The sequence below is a fragment of the Lissotriton vulgaris genome, chromosome 7, assembly GCF_964263255.1.
Source record: "Lissotriton vulgaris chromosome 7, aLisVul1.2, whole genome shotgun sequence".
Lineage (NCBI taxonomy): Eukaryota > Metazoa > Chordata > Amphibia > Caudata > Salamandridae > Lissotriton > Lissotriton vulgaris.
In genome coordinates this window covers 836,412,338-836,431,172 of record NC_141695.1, presented here as the reverse complement: position 1 = coordinate 836,431,172, position 18,835 = coordinate 836,412,338, and the positions used below count along the sequence as shown (strand labels likewise).

The following is an 18,835-nucleotide window of genomic DNA, read 5'->3' as shown; positions in this document are numbered from 1 at the left end:
TGTTATTGTGGGTCAGGTAGTCCTGGATGACCTCCTCCACTCGCCTCACCACCGATTTCTTATGGAGAAGCGTGTCCCGAAGCCGCCACATCCCTCTCGAGGGGGGGGGCGCCGGCCACGCAAAAACTCCGGAGACCGGCGCATGATCGGACAGAGACAAGACCCCGATGTCCGCCGCCGTGGCGGCCGAGCGAAGTGGGCCGCTCACCAAAAGATAATCCAACCGCGAATAAGTGCGGTGTGCGTGGGAAAAGTAGGAGTAGTCCCTATCGGTGGGATGCATGGTGCGCCAGAGGTCATGCAGGTCCATCTCTGCAATCTGGTCCCGCACCGCTCTAGAAAGCTCCCCTGTCTGCGGAAAACGCTGGGCAGACCTATCTAGAGTGGAGTCGAAGACCATATTCAGGTCTCCCCCCAGGATGACATGGCGATCGGGCGAGGCAGCAACATCCACCAACACCGAGTCCAGGAAACGATCCTGGTGATCGTTTGGGCTGTAAACCGAACCAACCGTAAAGGTAACACCTCCTAAGCGCATGCGATACACTAAGAGCCTCCCCTTCTGCTCGGCATGTTTATACAGCACCTCCCCCCTAAAGGAGCTGGCTAGAAGAATGGCCACCCCAGCGGTCTTAGTCGCAGCAGAGGAAAAAAGTTGAGTGGGGAACTTGGCAGAGCGCAACCTATGGCAATCTCTGGAGAGTAAATGGGTCTCCTGCAGGAGGCAAATATCCGCCTGCGACCCCTCCAATAGGGAGAGGATCGCCCTACGCTTTACGGGGTTGTTCAGACCCTTGACATTAAGGGTCACTACCTTCAGAGGTGGCATCGCCTCCAGGGAAACAGCGCGCTATGCAGCAGGCGGGGGATCAGCGGAGGGGACGCGCGGGGCAGGGGCGCAGGGAAGGCCAGAGGCGGCATCGTACTCGTTCGGACAGCTTCGGACGGGACCCCCCCCACAACAAACCAACAATGAAACCCCCCCAAAACCCATTGATGGCAACCGGCCAAAACAAAAAGCAAAAAACAACACCCCATAGTCTCAGTCTAGCCCAAATGGGCGAGTCTGCAGAAAACAGTCAAATGGACGTCCAGCCACACACCACCCCCCCGCCCCCCCAACCCCCAGCCCAGCATCGTGAAAGCTAAGAGCCTCTCCCCCCGGAGAAAAATTAGGCCGTCAAGGCCACACCAGTAGACTCAGGCAAGTTCCTGGCCGCAGTCCTCAGGGCCTCCGCCATGTCAGCTCTGATGGTGGGCGAGTCCGGGCGACTCACTGGCGCTGACGATGGGCGCCTTCTCGACCTCCGTCGGCTCCGCCGCTCGGGGCGCCTCCATGCGGGTGTAGCCCCGTCCTCCTCCGTAGCAGTAAGACCCAGCACCCCGCAGACATCTTGTAAGGAGCGCAGCTGATGCAGTACCCCATTCCATCGAAAGATAAGCCGGAAGGGGTGACCCCAGGAGTAGGCTGTCTCGTGCTCTCGCAGAAAGTCCGTAGCGATGCGGAAAGACCTGCGCTTTTGCAGTGTGATGGCAGACAGGTCCTGATAGAGCGCCACAGGTCTTTCGCGGAAGGTCAATGGTTGCTTCCTACGGGCCTCAGTCATGATGCGCTCTTTTAGAGGGAAATCCGGCAAGAATGCCAGGATATCAGGCGGGGGTGCTGATGACTGGCGCTGGCGGCCCACCCTGTGTGCCCTGTCGATGCGGATGGGGAACTCCGCTCCCTCCTCCAAGATGTCGCGGAACAGGTCCTGCAGATAAGCCACCAGGTCCGCACCTTCATCGGCGGATGGAACACCCCGGACCCGGATGTTGTTCCTCCTGGACCTGTTCTCGAGGTCCTCCGAGTGGGCCTGGAGCTCGACACATTGCTCCCGGAGGCGGAGGACGTCCTGCTGGAGATGGGTTATCTCCTCATCGCGGCGTTGAGCCGCCGTCTCCACAGTGTCGACCCGTTCGCCCAGGCCCTCGACTTCCCTGCGCACCTCCCGGACCTCTCCAGCCACTTCGGTCTTAAGAGTCTGAAATTCCTCCTTGAGGGAGGTGAATAAGTCCTCCATGAAGGACCGCGTGACCGGCGGCTCGCCCGCATTTGCGTCCGTTGATGCCCGGGAGGCCCCCGGGGACGGCTGCGTCCTGTCGCGTAGTTGCTGGGACCTGCCGAGCATTTCCGGCAAGGTGCGATCACCCCGTGCCGCGCCACGTCTCCCAGTCATCTTGGGGCCCGGCAAAGCCCGGGATTAGTTGCTGTAGGCGAGCGCCACCGCTCGCGGGCACCAGATGTGAGGCCTTCGCCGAGGACAAGGATAGTGCGTCACAGGCGACAAAATGGCGGTCCGGACATGGGCAAGACGGCCCTCGGGCCAGCAGGGCAGGCAGCAACGTCCGAAGAGTAGGCCTCCCGTCTCGTGTTCCCAGGGAGGGCAGTAGATGAGCTGGCGCCAGAACGAGTCGAGACTCCCGTGTGAGAAGGGCGCGGGCAGGGGCCACCGGGCTCAGCCACACAAAGACAAGATGGCGGGAGGGTGGGACCCAAGAAGGCAGCCCGGGCCAGCAAGTCCGTGGGCAACTCTCAAATGATAACGGGTCCGGAAAGTGCGAAACCGGTGCCTCCCCCCATCACCAGTCGATTGCCCGGCTCGGGCACTGCCCGAACTCCGCCGTCCAGCGCCTCCGGGCGCGGAGTTCGTAAGGCGTCGCCCCCGAGACCCCGGGCAGTGGGGGGATCGCCGGTACAGGGCTAAAGTCCGTCGCCCGGCAATGGTGCTTGCCACCAGGGCACTGCCAGGAAGCCACCTCGCTCCGCGGAGTCCTTCTAGTCCGCTCCTTCGGGGTCTCCGGCGTTCCGCATTTCAGCACTCGGGCCAGCCAAGGCGCGCGGACAGCGCCGCACTACGCTCCGCCTCCAGGCTCCTCTCCTCGGGGCGACCCGGGCTCTAGTCCTCGGAGCGATCTCCGAATAAACTTTTCGGGAACTTCCCCCGGGGCTCCAGAAGTCAAAGTGGCACCAAAATGTGCCCCAGGAACTCCGGCACAATTCTCTCACCCGCAGTGCAGCTGCGGGGGGAGAGAGGCGCAGGAATCGGGGCTCGAGCTGAGCCGGGCCGGAGGAGCTACGGGAGGAAGCGTCCGCTCACCCCGCCATCTTGGCCACGCCCCTAACGTGCATGTTTTAAGGGTTTTCAACAATTCTTCTCTAATCATTTCCCATACTGAGAACGGTTGGAAATTTACTACTGACAGCGGCCGACTTAAAACTTCTTCCAGGGTTGGGAAAAAAGTGCTTGGAGGAAAAGTGAACTTGAAAACATTCAGATTTTCACATGAGCAAATCTACACCTGCATATTAGCTCATGCTAAAATGCAGTTCACAAATATTTTCTGGGAGCACTATTTCTTGGTCTACTTCTGTAAATTCTTGTGAATTCATGGAAACTGTACATATGCACTTACTGCAAGGATATATGCCATGGATGCACTTCTGAGACTTTCTTTAATAATTGGGCCTCTAATTAGGCCTTGTGTTAACCATGACCTTTTGTTTTGTTCTTTATTCTGTCTCTCTCCGTCTGTCTATCAGCTGGCGTCCCTGTAAGTACAGTATTTTGCTCTTTTAGAAGGAGCATATTGGCACACAAAGTAGTTTTGTTCAGTTCCCAGAACCGCTGTGGCAATGTGTGCTGAGACCAACACTTTTTTGTTTTGCTTTTGCCAATGCTTTTTAGAATGGTGAGGACCCAGCAGCTCCCACACTGTTAAGGTTTTACAAAAACCATGCCTAAACAGTTCGCTCCTTAACAAAAACAAAAGGCTGACCACCAATTTCAGACCCACTAGCTTTGCCAATGCTTGTTTATTTTTGTTTTCCATATTCGTATTTAAACTGGTTACACTGATTTTCCATTCTGAATATTTTTGGGAAATACTAACATACATCAACATGTTACTTAATGATGCTGCAAAGATACTGTACCTAAAATCTTACAGTAGTTTAGCTAAATGTTCTCTTTTCTTACATGCATTTTTTTGTGATCGTTTTATTTTGAAAGCAAAGAATCATCACTCTTGCTTTGAAGCTTCTGCAAATATTTGCATATAATCAGAGAGCATTCTGTGTGCATTATACAGAGCCTCATATTACTAAACTTTGAACATGTGTGTACACTTTTATACTGGAACCACCGTCAGTAGTGCAGACTGAGCTTAAAACATTTACTTTTAGTGCTCACCCTAATAATATCTGATAGAGACTTTTAGCTGCAGATTCCTTACCTTTGAATTTCCCAGGTGTCAGGCTGGATCCAGAAACGATTGCTGAGCAATACCCCTTGGGCGCGACATCGGGTGGCTCCATTCGGCTCCGCATGACGTTGTCAGCATCATCGGCATCGGTTATGACGTTGTGATGCCTATATAGGTGCCACCCAGGACTTCAGTTATTTTCTTTCTGCGCCAGTTAAGCAATGATCCGGGAAGAGCTACCCCTCTGCCACTTTTTGGCGGACCTTTTCTCAACTTTTGTCAACATTTTTATGATTCCAATTTTGTGCGCGAGGGATGTCTTCGAGGAATACAGGTTTCAAGCCATGCGGGACTTGTTCCCGCATGATGTCGGTCACCAATCCCCAACGCGTATGTCTGTGGTGTCTCGAGGGCGACCACAATACGAAGTCGTGTTCGGACTGCCGGGTGATGGCTCCGAAGACCTTGAGGGAGGGGGCAATGAAGTTACTCGCGGGCCGGCAGTCGACACTGTCAAGCAAGACTCCGAGGAGGTCATAGTCCCAATCGAAGAAGAGGAGTTAGCGGGACCGCTCACGGAGTCCTAAGTCCTCTTCCTCCCCTTCGAGGTCCTAAGGACACTCGGGAAGAGGCATAAGAAGAAGTTCATGCGGACTTCGACTTTACTTCAGCTGGCATCTGTCATCGAGAGAGGTAAGGAGCACCAACGTTCTAGACTCGGTTCCGTGGAGCCAGAGTTGACTTCGCGTCTCCCCCCCTTTCCGGGAGATGGAGTGACTCCCGCTCAAATGAAATAATTTTACGTGGCCATGCGCCATGTATTTGAGCGGAACGACTAAGCTGGTGAGTCTTTGGGCCCTGTGGAGTCGGAAGGTGCCCCATTGGGTTTGACGCCATCAGCTCCGACCATGACGCTGTTGGGGTCCCAGGGATCTGATCCTGGATCTGGTTCGACGCTGGCTGTGCCAACGTGACCTTCCCTAGCATCAAATCCGAAGTAAGTACCTGTAACATCATGAGGCCCATCAGTGGCGCAAGCCCCATCCTCATCCCAGACGATGCTGAGCTGGAACAGCGTCAATCGATGCAGAGTCCGACGTCTACAGATCCTAGAGGTTCTATGTTGTCGCCTGAGCACTTAGAGAATGTGCTAGGCTCGGGAGAGAAATGTGAGGGGTCTGGGGACCCTCTTGAAATACAGGAAGTCTCCGAGGAGAATTTGGACTGGTATGGGGAACTTGAGGAGGCCAGTGGATTGGATACTTCTCCAGATACTGTCATGAACTCTCCACCAACAGTGGCTACGGAGGAGGGGGGCATCCTATGCCATACTGGTTAAGAGGGTGGCCGAGGTCCTTGGACTGGAGCTGCCCTCGGTGCAGGTTATTACTAATCTCCTGACTGAGGTGCTTCAGCCTGGGGCTTCCACTTCAGAACCCTTGTTGCTCTTTAATGAAACACTTACGGACATCCTTCTGGGAACATGGTCCAAACCTGGACAGAGGCTCCTGTGAATAGGGCGATTGCATGCCACCATTGGCCATCACCTGGTGACACTAAGTTTCTCAGGCAACATCCCACCCCAGAAAGTCTGGTGGTGCAGGCCTCCTTGTCCCAAGGTGCATTGCCTTCCGCCCCTCAAGACAGGGAATCCATGAGGTTGGATGCATTTGGGAAGAAGTTGTTTTCTTCCTCCAGCCTGGCTTTGCGGTTGGTGAATACCATGTGCTTTTTGGGCCATTTTTCCCATTACCTTTGGGAGATGGTTGCACAAGTGCTGCCACAAGTCCCAGAGGAGGCCCAGGCTGTGCTCTCCCAAGCTGTCAAGGATGGGAGAAATGCAGCAAAATGTACCATACGGTGTGGTCTAGATACAACCAATTCGATGGGTAGGGCAATTTCACCAACGGTGGCCTTGAGGCGTCACACCTGGCTTCATACTACTGGCTTCTCAGGCGATGTCCAAGCCAATTTGATGGACATGCCCTTTGATGTAATCCGCCTTTTTGGGGAAAAGGCAGACTCGTCCCTGGTCAGGTTCAAGGACTCTTGAGCTACAACCAGATCCTTGGGACTCTCCTCCATTCCCCGTGGCCAGTCTTCTTTTTGCCCCTTACGTGGCAACGGAAGAGGTTTCCAGTCGCGTCAACCCTATCTTAGCCACCCTCCTGAACAGGCTGCCCAAGCTGTGCGAGGACTTGTATGCCGTGCATTCCGAGCTCAGATTGGAGGCCAGAAGTCATCAGCTACACTGCCCCCAGCAGCCGCAGCCTCCAAGCACTCCTAGTATGATTCTGCAGGACCACTCTACTTCAGTTGGTGGGAGAATTTGTCATCATCTCCCCCACTGGAGATCCATAAAATCAGACAAGTGGGTCTTGCAGATCATCCAGGAGGGCTATTCTCTGCATTTCCTTTCCTTCCCTCCTCTCATTCTGCCAAATGAGGAACGGCTGATAGAGGATCATTTAAAATTGCTCCAAGAGGATTTACAGCTCTCTTGGTCAAGGGAGCTATAGAAAGGGTCCTGGTTTGAGAAGAAGGCAGTGGCTGTTACTACCGCTACTTTCCGATTCCGAAGAAGAACAAGGGGCTACGGCCCATTTGAGATCTTTGGACTGTCAATCTCTTCCTCAAAAAGGAGAAATTCAAAATGCTTACTCTGGCTCAGGTTTTGTATGCCCTAGACCAGGAAGACTGGATGGTAGTGTTGGACCTGCAGGACCCGTATTTCCACATTCCCATCCTGTTGGGCCACAGGTGTTACCTGGGGTTCAAGGTAGGCCACGAGCACTTTAAGTTTACTGTGCTCCCCTTCGGCCTTACCAGTGCCCCTTGGGTATTCACCAAGGTGATTGCACTGGTCTCAGCTCATCTGCGCAGATTAGGGGTGTCATTCTTCCCCTACGTCGACAACTGGCTTTTGAAGGCATCCTCGCCCCAGGCAGTTGTCTCCCACCTTCAGACTACGGCGAACCTTCTGCATTTGCTGGTGTTCACTACAAACGTGCCGAAGTCACACCTGACTCCATCTCAGATGCTCCCTTTCATCGGAGCTGTTCTGGGCACAGTGCAGTTTCGGGCTTATCCTCCAAAGCAGCGAGTCCAGGATATTCAGTCTATGATTCCAATGTTTCAGCCTCCCTCCTAGATTTCGGTGAGACTGACTTTGAGTCTGTTGGGCCTCATGGGCTCCTGCATCCTGTTGGAGAGACACGCCAGATGGGGTATATGTGGGCTCTGCACTGGGACTTGAAGTTCCAATGGGCACAGCACCGGGGAAATTTCACTGACGTGGTTCAGATCTCGGAAGGAACTGCAAAGGATCTGCAGTGGTGTTTAACGAACTGTGATTGAGTCAACGCCAAACCTCTCTCCCTTCCCCAGCTAGATCTCACAGTCGTGACTGATACGTTACTTCAGGGATGTGGCAGCCATCTGGGAGAGGTGGAGATCCGGGGATACTGGTCTTCAACGGAGTCAGGGCTCCACATAAATTTACTGGAGCTCCGAGGGATTCGGTTGGCATTGAAAGCATTTCTTCCCTTGGTCAAGGGGAAGTTTGTGCAGGTGTTCACAGACAACACCACCGCCATGTGGTACTGCAACAAGCAGGGCGTGGTGGGGTTGTGGACCCTTTGTCGAGAAGCCCTTCATCTCTGGACATCGCTAAAGCAGCAGGGCATAACCCTGTTGGTTCAACACCTGGCAGGTTCTCTGAATTCCAGGGCGGGCGAATTCAGCTGTCGATGCCTAGCGGATCACAAGTATTGTCTTTAATTGGAGGTGGTGCAATGTCTCTTTCAGCAGTAGGTATAACTTTGGTTAGATTTGTTGGCCTCCGAAAAGAATGCGCAGTGTCAGCGGTACTGCGCACTGGAGTTTCCAAAGCGGCTTTCGCTCTGCCACCCCTTTCATTGCAAGTGGAGCTGAGGCCTGTTGTACGCCTTTCCGCCCATACCACTCTTGCCCAGGCTTCAGAAGAAGATCAGAAACGACTGGGCCCAAGTAATTCTTGTGGATCCGGACTTGTGCGAGGAGAGTCTGGTATCCAGAGCTTCTGAGGACGAGTACCGATCCTCCAATCAGGCAGCTTCTTTGGGAGGATCTTCTGTCACAGCAGCAGGGGAGGGCTCTCCACCTGAACCTGTCAACTCTGCGCCTCCATGCGTGGAGATTGAGCAGCAGCAGTTGATGGCTTTCGACCTTCCTCCCAAAGTCTGTAACGTTATTCTGGCGGCCAGGCGGCCCTCCACTAAGATGATATATGACTGCTGTTGGCAAAAATATGTATTATAATGTACATAAATGTCAATTGACCCTCTTTCTGCTTCTCTTTCTACTGTCCTTTTTATTCCTTCTAACCCTTTCCCAGCAGGGCTCTGCCTTGGGAACTCTCTGGGGTTACCTCTCTGCTCTGTCTGCTTTTTTGCAGCTGCCAGACCAGTCCTTTCTTTTCAAATCTCCTATTGTAAATAGGTTTCTAAAAGGGCTGGCTTACTTATCTCCTCCCATGCTCTTTATTATGCTGTAGTGGGACCTTAATTTGGTCCTTACCTATCTTATGTGTGCTTCCTTTGAGCCCTTGCACAATTGTCCCCTCTGGCTGTTGACCATCGAAACAGCCTTCTTAGTGGCGATTACTTCTGCCCGGAGGTTGAGTGAGTTGCAGATGTTATCTTGCTTACCTCCTTACCTTATGTCCTTTCTGGACAAGGTGGTGCTTCGCACCAGGGCTTGCTTTTTCCCAACGGTTGTGATCCCATTCCATCTGGGTCAGTCCATCACTTTGCCCACCTTCTTTGCTCCTCCGCATCCCTCTAAAAAAGAGGAGCGTCTCCACTGGCTGGACCCAAAGAGAGTATTGTTGTTCTACCTTGACCGCACAAAAGAGTCCCGGGTGGCTGACCAACTCTTTGTGGGGTACATTGGAACCAAGAAGGGAAGGGTAGTGCAGAATAGGACCATCTCTCGCTGGGCCGTTCTCTGCATAAAAATCTGTTATGCCTTGGCAAAGAAGCAGCCCCCTGAGGGATTAAGAGCCCATTCCACCAGGGAAAAGGCTGCGACTACGGCCTTGGCTCAGGGTGTCCCAGTCCAAGACATCTGTCAGGCAGTGAGGTGGGCTTCTATACACATGTTCGCCAAACATTACTGGCTTGATGGGCAAGTACGACGGGACGGGCATTTTGCTTGTTCTGTCCTGCAAGACTTCTTAGTCTAGAATGTGAGTCCGCAACCCCCGCCGGTATGGTATGGCTTGGGTACCTAATTCAAAGGTAAGGAATCTGCAGCTAGAAGTCTCTGTCAGATGAACAAGTTACTTACCTTCGGTAACGCATTATGTGGTAGAAACTCTATCTAGCTGCAGGTTCCTTGCAGCCCCACCCATGCCTTCCCGCTTTGCAGAACAATATTGTAGGACTAGGATGGTTTCCCCTTTTCAGGTCTCTAGTTTTGCACATGTCTACATCAGGGGTATTACTCAGCAAAAGTTTCAGGATCCATCCTGAGGCCAGGGAAATTCAAAGGTAAAGAATCTGCAGCTAGATAGAGTCACTACCAGATAATGCGTTACCAAAGGTAAGTAACTTATTCGTTATGCGTTTAACTTTGCCTGTCAAGATATTTATTAGGAGATTAACTGCACCACTAACCTATTGTTTTATCATCTTTATTTCTTTAATCAGGACCCAAGGGCAAAAAGAGGGCATTGGAGGAGAGTCAGGTTGAATACTGGGCTGCCACCACCAGTGCTACAACAGGTGTAAGTACCACCACCAGCGCTGCTTCTGCGACTGATGGGTCTGCTGGCCCCAGTAAGTCCTCCTGATAATATTATTATTTCCCTAACTTTTACCTCTCCCCATTTAGAATAAATGTTTGGGGTTTTCTTTATACTGTGACTGTCTCCTTTTTTCAGCTCCTCTTTCTTTCTAATGTTTGTTAAATTTGTGGTATACTTACATTATCCTTTTTTTCTATTTCATGTTTCTGTAGCGGACTTCCTCTTGTCTATACTATTCTGAAGCTTGCTTCTGCTTTGTTTGTAAGCTTTCCCTCTCCCCTTATATATCTTGTGGACTGGCACTGTACACCTAAAAGATCAGTCTTTATGTACTCTACTGTGAAGATTGCAGACTCAGGTAAACTATTTTACGCATGTTTCTTGAGAAGGCTTACTTTTTCTTGCTCAAACAGAAAAACCAGAGAATGACCATTGTCATAGTGTACCCCCCCTCCCCAACGTTGTGTTGAATGTATTATTATTCAGTATACGAGCAGTTTCGATGACATTCCAACATGGCAGGAAAGTAGTATGAGGATAGTCCCATTACATTTGCCAACCAAGTCCATATTTCCTTTATTGACCAATTTATCCTACACCTTCATTGTGCATCAATGACTGAAAGTCATCAGAGCTCTGCCCCTCCATTATGAAAAGTTTTTGGGTGGCTTAACTACCTGGCTTTTCTACCATTGTCAACCAACAAAATGCCCAAAGTTATATTTTCAATAGAAGATATTGCTAACCGAACTGTAGTGATGCATTGCGGTTGTATTTTGTTCGAACAAAATAATAAGGGGGGCTTATCTGGCACCTAAAATGAGTAATGTTTTTTCTAGTCACAGAAACCACCAGTGCCAGGGTCAGTGGCAGCGCAAGTGCACCAGACACGGAGGCGGTTGGAGAGGGAGTCCCAGCGGCAGCAGGGATGGGTGGTTGTAGGTCACATTGCTTGCTTACTGACAATTACTAGTACACCCACTATATTTGTTATGCGAGGAAGCTATGTATCCCACCCATAATCATTCATCACCTCCCTGTCCTTAGCATTTCGCCACTGTAGTGTTGACCGTGCAATGTGCGTCTACTTCAGTTATCGCTGCATTTACAAAGTTTTCAATGCATTGCAAACCAAAAACAAGGTGAGTTTTCCTTCGCTCCCAGTGCACATTCAGTCACCTTCTAATTTTTCACTACTTTATTCTTTCCTAAGTTCGGTTTCACTCCACCCCACCCAAAAAATGTTTTCGTCCAGTCTTGGCATGTGCCACATTTTTCGGGCCAAGTGATACATATATTTAATGGTTTCCATAACGGATTTACACCAGTTCAAATTTTTCCCTTATGACATTTGTCAACTACAGTGACTAAGCCAAAGCTTAGGCACATGATGATGATCAGTGAAACCTCACAATTCTATAGCAAAACATCTACCTACCCAGCCTAATTCCTCTAACTAACCCTGCAGTAGAGTAAGTTAAGTTTCCTTTCACTGCCAAACAAATGTATTTGTTGCAATTAATTTGTGGTGGGGGCGAGGCCAGGGAGTAAAGTGGGGCTAAGTGCTTGATTTCGAGTTTTGCTGATGAGATACTCTGTGACAAACGTGCAAATAGTATATATATATATATCCCGTTCCTTTCTCTGTACTGCAGTGTATAACTTTTCCCATCGTCTACTCATGTCAGACAGGCTATCGGCATTTTATAAGTTGCGTGTGTGAGTAGTACCATTATCATTCATCTGCCTCTTTAGAGTCAGGGTAGAATTGAAAGGCATTTGAAGAAGAGCAGAGGCATTGGAATTAAAGAAAGATATTTGTCCATTACAGCCGCCCCAGCTGCAGAGTAGCAAAGTACCCAACACTCTAGCTAGCATGCCTCAATTAATTTAGCAAAATAATGCTTGTACTCCATGGTGCATAATACCTTACTCATTAATGAGAGGTAATTTATTTTTCTACACAAAATGTCTATTTTGTTTTTTACTAGGAAATCCTTAAAAAGAAAAAATTTGTTTTTTAAATCTGGTGTTATTCTGTTTTAATTCCTTTCAACCAGTCAGTGCTTTAATGTGAGGCATGTGTAGGTAAAAAAAATTGCGTGTGACTCTCTTCATCACATCAAATTCTAATGTCCCTAGGAGACCAGCAATATACTGCTTCTATGCCACTATATAATTTTAAGCTAAGTGTTTTTCACAAAGCATTGTTTAAAATGTGTCTTTTTCTTTCCTTTCTTGATATAGCTACTCCTGCTGGTTCACCACCGACACAACAGAAAATAGCAGCCTGGCTGCTGCAGCAGAGGTTGGAGGCCATCCAGGGTGAATACCAATGGCTGGTAGCTCTGGAGGAGGAGGAGGCGGCAGCATCTGCCGCTGCCGTGAGACCCAGTTCCTCCAGCCAGCCGGCAGCACCTCCATCCAGCAGTTCCAACGCTGTGTTCTACAAAAGCTGCACACCTGGAGGCCCAACAGCAAGAACTGAGGACTCACAGTGAAAATATCCTAATCTGAGCCCTTGTTTTTATTTTTTGTTTTGTTTTGTTGGGAGGGTCTTTTGTTGTCGGTGGATAGGGTTGGAATTGGGAATGGCAGTAAGGCAATTTTGGACTCTTTGTTGGACAATCGGACATTGTTTGGGGCAATATTCATTTGTTTGGGGAAAGGGATAGCCCTGTTAGGTGGAGAGGGTGGGATTTGTTGCTTCAAAGTAAACAATACATTTATTCTATTATACTATTATACCTGAATTAGTTTTTGTTGTGTTTTACTTTTACTTTGCACTGCTGCCTTTTCACACACCCAGTTTTTTTAATCCACTTATCTTAAAGTGTATACCAGTTACTTATAGTTAGTTATACCCTTGTCCTACTACCGTCTTGACCATTATGGGGGTTTCCTGCCAAACCCTGTATTGCCTACTACAACCTATATAAACAATTACTTACCTGCAGAAGAAGTAAGTTACTTACTAACTAAACTTGTTCAATTCATTCTATAGTTCTCTTACCTGAATAGATGAAGCAGTGGCTTACTGCAAGCTTCCCCATGGTGCTTTCTTAATGGTGGTAGTGATAGTAGTAGTAGTAGTAGTAGCAGGCTAGTGCGCAAACCGGGAAGGCATCACAAGCTAGGTCCCACTCCCACTGAGGTGAGCTCCAACTGAGGGATTTAAAAAAAATATTACTAAATTAAAAGAAAAACACAGAGTTAGTGGATTATATATTTATATTATAGGTAGCTTCACAAAGACTGAGACCAGACTACTTCCACCATGACACAACAAGAATACCGGATATTATAACAAAACCTAGCAAGAGTAACTTCTTCTGTGAAATGGAGAGCTAGTATTTAATTAAAGCTACAGTTATGAAATCCTTGAGTAAGGAAAAGTGGACTCAAAGTCCGAAGTGGACATGGTTAAGCGTTTTGTGCATCACGAGGCCTGAATGATTATTTTGATGAATGGTGTTCTTCTACATCTAAAATATGGATCCCTTTTATGTGTGGGTGGGTAAATGGGGCTGGCGTGAGCTATTGCCCAGGTAATAGAAGATACTGAAGTGAGCTGGTGTTGCTTTCACCACAACCGCCACACCAAGTGTGTGATCGATTTATAGTGTAAATTAAGTCACACTTCAATAAATCACACAGCCCGGGGGAAGAGGGTTAGAGGTTTGATGAATGGATAGGAAAGGAAATTTGGGGAAAGGTGTGACAAAGACAAACACTATACAACTACAATATTATTCAGGGCGATGAGCAGCACAGCATCATCAATTTGTTGTGGAAGGAAATGAAGGACTTAGTATGACACAGTTCAGTTAAATGTATTACAAAACAGTCCTTCAGCTGCAGAGACCCAAGTTATCATTATATATCTATATATGTTTTCTCATCTAGGTTTGAAAAATACAAATTATGGAGGAGTGAATCCACACAGTTCTAAAAATTATACTGTATTGCCAAATTGGGTGGTGCATCTGCATTCTTCTTGGAATGTGCGTCACTCTTGGGTGCCTGGCTGAACTGGTCTGGTACGGTAAGCAGGAGTGTTATGGAGCTTCCGTCTTTCGTGCAGAAGAGAAGGCCTCCTGATCGTAAAACAGAAACAATATTGTAGAGTCAAGAAGAAGGACAGAGGTAAGCTTCATGAGGAGTGTGTCTCCTTGACACACTACCCCTTAAGGCTGCTGCAATCATTCATTTAATTTTATGACTCATGTGCTACAGATTAACTGAGAAGTGAGAGCAATTTACAACCAATCACGGAAAAGTAGCTGCATGTACCGGGCTAATCAATCTCACAACTGTCCTCAAAACATTTAGCTGGGTGGGTGCATCCTGTGATGATGTGGCATCACAAATCTGTCTCCAGTTACAAGAAACAGGCTCTCCCTAGACCACAACCACATTATCAGGGATTTCACATTTGAGCCAGCACACACTCAGGAGCATTTCCCAAATCATTGCATGTCTTACTAGTCCACAGAGCTGAGTAGGCATCAGAGTATTCATCATCATGATTTCCCTTTGCAGTCAATAACATACTTTTTCTGGTAGTTGAGATAGTCCCTCCCTGAATTTTTCCATCCTCATCCTGTCTCGGAGTAAGGAATCAGTCCAACTATGTTTAGACCCGAGCGAGATAAACATGTAGGGCCATGCTGTTTAAGAACAAGAAGAGAAACAGAATTTGAGTATTTTGGGTAGATTTGTGTTTGTTTACTAAAGTGACCGGTCTGGTCTCTGAAGAGCCGGAAACAAGGGTTAAACTCTACAAGTAAGTCTCACTAAGTGTTAAAGGACCAATCACCATAAGGAAAAATTATCACCCATCAGACCCCAGACATTTCAAAGCATCTAAATAAAGTTTACAAATTAGTTGAACACCCTCCCTTACTATCTGACACCGCATGGCTCATCAATTATCACTCACAATCACTCAATAATATATCACTCATTGGTGCAATAGTTACCTGTTCCAATTCACGCATGCTGGTAGGTACACAACTCCTCTTTGATGCAAGCAACACATTGTAATTTGGCAGTCTTGTGAATCAAATGATCTACTGAGGCAGACATGCAAGGTGATGGAAAAAAGAAGAATAGGCATAGGAGGGAAACCAGCACTGTCTCCAATGACCTGAAGGGAATGGGGAGGCCTCTTTACTACACACTGGCCAAACTCCAACCCGGACATAGATGTGCCTAAAATGGTAGGGCTGCATAAGTCAGACACACGCATAATGTTTTACCAGCTATACACCCCTTTTATGTGTGTGAAACCAGTTCCACAATAAATAATTAAAAAGTTCTATGGTGGCCTTCTCAGTCAGGGAATTAGAGTTCGTCCTCAAACTCCGGTGGTTCACCCAGAAGTTAGTCAGCTAACATAGTTGAGTCTGACCAATCACCCTCCTCCTCCTCCTGTGGTATTTCAGTGACAGTGTAATTGTATGGTATGAAGAGTTGGTTAATTGTGATCATGGGCAATCTGTTCACATTTTGAGGCAAGAGACTGGTCCTTCTAACTGGCACAGGGCATTGAACACACACTCAGCAGAAACACTGCCTACAGGACAAGCCAGATACTTTATTGCCTCCCTGTTGAGCTGTGGCTATTGGCTCATCTTCCCATACCAATACACCAATGGGCTTTGATTCATATAGACCTCACTTGGGTCATCCAGATAGTCCAGGAACATCCTCTGAATGGTCACTGGTGCTGCCACTCGCTAGACCTCTCTTGCCTTCACCTCTGCACTGGACCTAAGCCCTGCCACTTGAAACAAAGCCAATGCAGAGATTGGGGCTAATGCTTCTGTTCCTGTTGTTGTTGTTGTTGCCGTTGCCGGTGTTGTTGTTTCTGGTGTTGGCTGCTGTGAGACGCAGCACTGCCCTCTCTGGAAGTTGAAGGCAGCACCTCAGAACTTCTGCCCTGGAGTAACAATGGCCTGGGGTGACCAAGAAGGAAATAAAAGGGAAGGGCAAAATCTATAAATATGAGCTAAATAAAATCTAACTCCATATCGTTACCTGCGTTTGAAAGCCTGCTCTTTGCATTAGAAATGTCTGCGACTTTCACCTTCTCAAGTTTACAAATATATTGCCCCCAGGGCCCAGCCACCCAGTTTATACAGATTCTTCCCAACATGGAGGCAGAACACAGTCTACTGTACGCTAACTTCACCATTCTAGAGGACTTAAATATGCATCTAGAAAACATCGACTGCGAAATCACAAAAAACTTCACAATGGACCTTACAGCGGTCCAACTAACACTCCAAGTCTAAGCCCCCACCCATAAGGATGGCCATCTATTAGACCCAATATTCTCCAACATACCCGAGTTAAATTCAGGGGATCTCACTCAAATCCAAAATGGTCCCTTCAGCCTAGAAACATGCCATTGTCAAGCCGTTGCTAAAAAAAGACAGCAGCAGACCCCGCTAAAGTGTGAAAATCCTCCTCCCAGGTCCTAGCAAAAACCTAGAAAAGTTTGTAAACAGAAATCTCTTGCGATGCCTAGAGACAAATGACTTCTTACATCCATCTCAGAAAGGCTTTAGACCGGGTAACAGCATGGAAACAGCCCTGCTTGCAGCCTTGGAAGAACTCTGAGCCATCCTGGATGAAGCAGGGACAGCTGCCCTGATCATGTTGGACTTGAGGGCAGCTTTTGACAGTCTCCCACCCAGTGCTTGAAAAAAGTTTGTATGAGGCAGGGATAGCCATAACAGATCTAAAATGGCTCACCTCCTTCCTCCCTAATAGAACCTTCCAAGTCTGTGAGGAAACTTAATTTTCAGAAAGTTACCCTAGGATGTGGAGTAACGCAGGGGTCATCATTGAGCCCCACTTTGCTTAATCTCAAAGTCCTTTCTCTGACAGAGATTATAAAGACCCATGGTCTGTCATCAATATCCTACCCTGTTCACACCCAGATAATTTGTTCCCTCTCTTATCAAATGGACGGATCTTCCAACCAGCTCAAGAACTGCCTAAAAAAGGTTGTAGACTGAATGTCATTTAGCAGTCTTAAACTAAATGGAGAGAAAAACGAGGTGATGGTGAAGAGCAATAAGCCTGCCAGGTGGATGGAGCTCAATAGGCCAATTTTTATGTGCAAACAACCTTCACCCAAAGTGGAGGTTAAGAGTCTAGGGTTACGACTAGACAACAAGCTCTCAATGGCAACACAGACAAAGCAAAATAGCAGCACAACATGTTTCGGCCTATGAAGGGGTCTGAGAAAGCTATTGAAATGACTTTGTGAACCATCATGCAAAGTGGCATTATAAGGGCTATTCCTCTCACAATTGGATTATGGGAACTCTCTATTCTTGGGAAGCCACAAAACACTCATAAAAAGGTTACAAATTACATAGAATGCTGCAGCCCTTACACCATTGAAAATTCCCCAAACACCAATTAGTTACCAAGGCTCTGGCACACCTGCACTGGCTCCCAATACTCAAAAGAATTCACTTTAGGACTCTATGCCTTGCTCACCGTGCTATGTATAAGAAGGGCCCGGAGCTGATCCAAAGATTATTAATAGCCAATGATCCAACAAGAAGGCCTGGCTCCAATAGCCAGCAACTATTTTCTATACCAAGTATAAACAGAGCAAGGAGTGTAGGACGCTCTTGCCCCCAAAACGTTGGAATTCCCTACCACAGCATATACGGAAAACCGAGTCAGAACAAAAATTTTAAAAACTGCTAAAAACCTGTCCTATTCAATTAAAATGGCTGACTGGAATGTTATCTGCAGGCTATCTTAGCTCTGAAAGGCCCAGATGGGTAGCCAAACGCTCTACAACCCATGAATAGAATAGCATAGGGTGAGACTCTATTTTCCAGCCGTTTTTTGTTACAGGTCTCTGGCTTACTCAACAACCCAAGTCTAGTATTGTGAAACGTCCCCTTCTGATAAAGGAATGAAAGTGACCAGTATTTTGTTTACCCGTGGATCAAGTATTGTGGCACAGATTTATTGTTTGGAAGACACAATGTCTCTTTGCGGCCTTCAACTAACAGTCAAGCGAAGAATTAAGCTGTCAAGCAAGCCAAGCACTACTTCGTTTTCATTCTCACCTGCAAACCTTTCAAACCCCTTTTTTAATTGGTCCAATAGCAGATGCAACAACAGGATAGCTTGGCCCATCGTACTGTTCTTCTTGCTATTTCCTGTGGGAAAACCTCAAAAGGAAGCATCTGTGTCAGCCATTTGACTAGGCCCATTTGTCCATCTCCAAGCTCATGCTTTTCCCAGTTGCATCCCCTCCTCTTTGAATGACAGTCATTGATCGGTTTGTACTGCTTGCCAGACATTGCAATATGTAATAAATAGGTTTAGTTCCAACGTGCTGGCACCTACTGTAATAGGGCGATAACTGGTACTCTATTAGCATGCTGAATAATCCTCAACTGCTTACGGGCTTTAAAAGAATGACTGAAATTGATGCCAATACTTCTGCACGTGGTCAGTAAGTTGCTGACTATGTCTTCTTGTCGCTAACGTCTTCCAAAATGTTTACAGCTGTATGGTATATCTCCATGGCACACAGGTCTACTGTTGCATGCTGCCGAACGCCCTTAAAAGTGTCTTCAGCGCTAAGACCTGTAGATAGCTGTTGCCTTACCCCCACAAGAGAGAATCAGTGTGCAGTGACATCGATGTAATCAGTGGCTTAACAACTGGTACACATGTCTGTCGTCATATAGATATTGTGAACAGCACTCTGCTCTACTTGTTCAACCAATTGCAGCACATCATGATGAAGTGCTGGAA

The 18,835-nt window shown here is 48.0% G+C and overlaps 1 long non-coding RNA gene across 2 annotated transcripts in view; it reads left to right on the top strand.

The window, feature by feature from the left end:
- LOC147702517 (uncharacterized) overlaps window positions 1-12,725 on the top strand; it is a 165,663-nt gene extending 152,938 nt beyond the window's left edge. The window contains exons 2-4 of one of the 2 annotated variants that reach the window (XR_015297233.1): window positions 9,936-10,012; window positions 10,873-10,971; window positions 12,281-12,725. This is a non-coding gene — a long non-coding RNA (uncharacterized LOC147702517). Of the gene's footprint in view, window positions 1-9,935; window positions 10,065-10,872; window positions 10,972-12,280 lie in introns of both variants that reach the window. The other variant, XR_015297234.1, reaches the window with a different exon arrangement.
- The last annotated feature ends 6,110 nt before the right edge of the window (window positions 12,726-18,835 follow it).